At 39.7% G+C, this 5000-nt stretch overlaps 2 non-coding genes across 2 annotated transcripts; both read right to left on the reverse strand.

Moving 5' to 3' along the window:
- Nucleotides 1-1493: 1493 nt before the first annotated feature.
- On the reverse strand, nucleotides 1494-1566 carry TRNAR-UCG (transfer RNA arginine (anticodon UCG)). Its single transcript has one exon. It is a non-coding gene; the product is annotated as a tRNA-Arg (tRNA).
- A 3104-nt stretch (nucleotides 1567-4670) lies between these two features.
- Nucleotides 4671-4743, reverse strand: TRNAR-UCG (transfer RNA arginine (anticodon UCG)). Its single transcript has one exon. It is a non-coding gene; the product is annotated as a tRNA-Arg (tRNA).
- Nucleotides 4744-5000: the final 257 nt, after the last annotated feature.

Below are 5000 nucleotides of genomic sequence, written 5' to 3' on the forward strand. Positions count from 1 at the left end.
TTTATCATGTAGGTGGTATGCATGGATGGAGAACATATTATTGAAAGGTATTCAGGTTTACATCCCATAGTGTTCTTTCAGCTCTTTTCGCTGGAAGCACTTTTTTGGAATCTATATATTGAGAATTTTATGAGTACGATATGCTTTTGTTTTCCTTTTTCCATACAAACCTCTTTCCTCATGAGTTTAAAGCTCATTTGTATGCTCTACATAGCTCTGGACGTTTCCAGACGTGGAGTGAAACTGTTTTGAAAGTAGTACAAATTGCTCCTTCCTGCATATGCTAATTTTTCACACTCACATAGGTTGTATAAGTTTTATGAATCCTGGCTTGACCTATTCAAGTAGCTGAAAGCCTGTCACCACCTCTAGAAACAAGATTCACACCAATCCAATTCATATTTTTTTTCCAAAGGAATATGTTCTGGCCGGTCGAAAATGCATCTCACAAAAATAGGCATTTAAAAATCTACTTTGCAGTTTCAGAACACTAACATGACTGTGAAGTGTACACAAGTAAAATGGGACCGTTTCAAAGTACCTAATCCCTCATAAACTTCTGAGAGGAAGCATGTAATAAACCTACCTAATTTTCTGGAAAAGAAAGAGGGAGGATTTTTGTTATCACCTCAGATGGGACTCGAACCCACAATCCCTGGCTTAGGAGGCCTGTGCCTTATCCTTTAGGCCACTGAGGCAGACATGCATAGCTCTTTTCTAGAGACATTATTCAAATGTATTCTATGGTCAGACACCGGTGTGTGCACACAGGGCATTTCTCACTTCTCTCTATAAGTAAACTTCCTATTTTCATCCTCTTCCATCCCCGACTTTAACGCTCTCTTCTATGCTATAATGGAGACTTTGCAATTTTAGCAAGTGGAGAGAAATTGGAGAACCACTTTCGACTCCACACTTCTTCTTCACTTACATCTTTTCTCAATATACTGGGCTTAGAAAATGGTATCAAGCCATCCTTATCATCAGTAGGACACGGAAAGAGGCACTAAGTCTCTTAACCAAGTTCAACCACACTCTGCAACTTAACCATTGCACTACAAATTAGGCAACGGGGGCATCAGCAAAGGCAGCCAATGTGCCGATCCTTTATACATTTTGTGTAGTACTTTTCTTACTCGGAGGCAAAATCAGCACTTTAACTGCCCAAATCATACAGATTTTACACATGTAGCACTCTATGCACAGATAGGCACACACTGCGCAGTTCTTCTACACACACTTAAGCTAAAAACCCATTCTGTCACGTCAAAATTCTGCAAACCTATTACATATTCAGTGCGTCGGCATAGAAGCACTTTTTAATGCCACTAAAATGCACAAGTAGTTAGACTGAAGATGCAACCTGAATGAGTTTACAGTATGTACTCCACTTTATTAATGATTAGTAATGAGAAAGTGAGGACTACAAGAGTATTGGAAAAGACTTTTTCCACTCTGAATGTAAAGCAGATTGTGTGACCATTGGCCAAAAACGACCACGAAGGGACTCGAACCCTCAATCTTCTGATCCGAAGTCAGACACCTTATCCATTAGGCCACGCGGTCATCCGTCCACCTGAGATGATTTTTATCATGTAGGTGGTATGCATGGATGGAGAACATATTATTGAAAGGTATTCAGGTTTACATCCCATAGTGTTCTTTCAGCTCTTTTCGCTGGAAGCACTTTTTTGGAATCTATATATTGAGAATTTTATGAGTACGATATGCTTTTGTTTTCCTTTTTCCATACAAACCTCTTTCCTCATGAGTTTAAAGCTCATTTGTATGCTCTACATAGCTCTGGACGTTTCCAGACGTGGAGTGAAACTGTTTTGAAAGTAGTACAAATTGCTCCTTCCTGCATATGCTAATTTTTCACACTCACATAGGTTGTATAAGTTTTATGAATCCTGGCTTGACCTATTCAAGTAGCTGAAAGCCTGTCACCACCTCTAGAAACAAGATTCACACCAATCCAATTCATATCATTTTTTCCAAAGGAATATGTTCTGGCCGGTCGAAAATGCATCTCACAAAAATAGGCATTTAAAAATCTACTTTGCAGTTTCAGAACACTAACATGACTGTGAAGTGTACACAAGTAAAATGGGACCGTTTCAAAGTACCTAATCCCTCATAAACTTCTGAGAGGAAGCATGTAATAAATCTACCTAATTTTCTGGAAAAGAAAGAGGGAGGATTTTTGTTATCACCTCAGATGGGACTCGAACCCACAATCCCTGGCTTAGGAGGCCTGTGCCTTATCCTTTAGGCCACTGAGGCACACATGCATAGCTCTTTTCTAGAGACATTATTCAAATGTATTCTATGGTCAGACACCGGTGTGTGCACACAGGGCATTTCTCACTTCTCTCTATAAGTAAACTTCCCATTTTCATCCTCTTCCATCCCCGACTTTAACGCTCTCTTCTATGCTATAATGGAGACTTTGCAATTTTAGCAAGTGGAGAGAAATTGGAGAACCACTTTCGACTCCACACTTCTTCTTCACTTACTTCTTTTCTCAATATACTGGGCTTAGAAAATGGTATCAAGCCATCCTTATCATCAGCAGAACACGGAAAGAGGCACCGAGTCTCCTAACCAAGTTCAACCACACTCTGCAACTTAACCATTGCACTACAAATTAGGCAACGGGGGCATCAGCAAAGGCAGCCAATGTGCCGATCCTTTATACATTTTTTGTAGTACTTTTATTACTCGGAGGCAAATTCAGCACTTTAACTGCCCAAATCATACAGACTTTACACATGTAGCACTCTATGCACACATAGGCACACACCTTGCAGTTCTTCTACACACACTTAAGCTAAAAACCCATTCTGTCACGCCAAAATTCTGCAAACCTATTACATATTCAGTGCGTCGGCATAGAAGCACTTTTTAATGCCACTAAAATGCACAAGTAGTTAGACTGAAGATGCAACCTGAATGAGTTTACAGTATGTACTCCACTTTATTAATGATTAGTAATGAGAAAGTGAGGACTACAAGAGTATTGGAAAAGACTTTTTCCACTCTGAATGTAAAGCAGATTGTGTGACCATTGGCCAAAAACGGCCACGAAGGGACTCGAACCCTCAATCTTCTGATCCGAAGTCAGACGCCTTATCCATTAGGCCACGCAGTTATCCGTCCACCTGAGATGATTTTTATCATGTAGGTGGTATGCATGGATGGAGAACATATTATTGAAAGGTATTCAGGTTTACATCCCATAGTGTTCTTTCAGCTCTTTTCGCTGGAAGCACTTTTTTGGAATCTATACATTGAGTATTTTATGAGTACGATATGCTTTTGTTTTCCTTTTTGCATACAAACCTCTTTCCTCATGAGTTTAAAGCTCATTTGTATTCTCTACATAGCTCTGGAAGTTTCCAGATGTGGAGTGAAACTGTTTTGAAAGTAGGACAAATTGCTCCTTCCTGCATATGCTAATTTTTCACACTCACATAGGTTGTATAATTTTTATGAATCCTGGCTTGACCTATTCAAGTAGCTGAAAGCCTGTCACCACCTCTAGAAACAAGATTCACACCAATCCAATTCATATAATTTTTTCCAAAGGAATATGTTCTGGCCGGTCGAAAATGCATCTCACAAAAATAGGCATTTAAAAATCTACTTTGCAGTTTCAGAACACTAACATGACTGTGAAGTGTACACAAGTAAAATGGGACCGTTTCAAAGTACCTAATCCCCCATAAACTTCTGAGAGGAAGCATGTAATAAATCTACCTAATTTTCTGGAAAAGAAAGAGGGAGGATTTTTGTTATCACCTCCGATGGGACTTGAACCCACAATCCCTGGCTTAGGAGGCCAGTGCCTTATCCATTAGGCCACTGAGGCACACATGCATAGCTCTTTTCTAGAGGCATTTTTTAAATGTATTCTATGGTCAGACACCGGTGTGTGCACACAGGGCATTTCTCACTTCTCTCTATAAGTAAACTTCCCATTTTCATCCTCTTCCATTCCCGACTTTAACGCTCTCTTCTATGCTATAATGGAGACTTTGCAATTTTAGCAAGTGGAGAGAAATTGGAGAACCACTTTCGACTCCACACTTCTTCTTCACTTACTTCTTTTCTCAATATACTGGGCTTAGAAAATGGTATCAAGCCATCCTTATCATCAGTAGGACACGGAAAGAGGCACTAAGTCTCCTAACCAAGTTCAACCACACTCTGCAACTTAACCATTGCACTACAAATTAGGCAAAGGGGCATCAGCAAAGCCAGCCAATGTGCCGATCCTTTATATATTTTGTGTAGTACTTTTCTTACTCGGAGGCAAAATCAGCACTTTAACTGCCCAAATCATACAGATTTTACACATGTAGCACTCTATGCACACATAGGCACACACCTTGCAGTTCTTCTACACACACTTAAGCTAAAAACCCATTCTGTCACGTCAAAATTCTGCAAACCTATTACATATTCAGTGCGTCGGCATAGAAGCACTTTTTAATGCCACTAAAATGCACAAGAAGTTAGACTGAAGATGCAACCTGAATGAGTTTACAGTATGTACTCCACTTTATTAATGATTAGTAATGAGAAAGTGAGGACTACAAGAGTATTGGAAAATACTTTTTCCACTCTGAAGGTAAAGCAGATTGTGTGACCAATTTACCCAAAAACGACCACGAAGGGACTCGAACCCTCAATCTTCTGATCCGAAGTCAGACGCCTTATCCATTAGGCCACGCGGTCATCCGTCCACCTGAGATGATTTTTATCATGTAGGTGGTATGCATGGATGGAGAACATATTATTGAAAGGTATTCAGGTTTACATCCCATAGTGTTCTTTCAGCTCTTTTCGCTGGAAGCACTTTTTTGGAATCTATATATTGAGAATTTTATGAGTACGATATGCTTTTGTTTTCCTTTTTCCATACAAACCTCTTTCCACATGAGTTTAAAGCTCATTTGTATTCTCTACATAGCTCTGGAAGTTTCCAGACGTGG

Source organism: Triturus cristatus, chromosome 4_1 (genome assembly GCF_964204655.1).
Source record: "Triturus cristatus chromosome 4_1, aTriCri1.1, whole genome shotgun sequence".
Classification (NCBI taxonomy): Eukaryota; Metazoa; Chordata; class Amphibia; order Caudata; family Salamandridae; genus Triturus; species Triturus cristatus.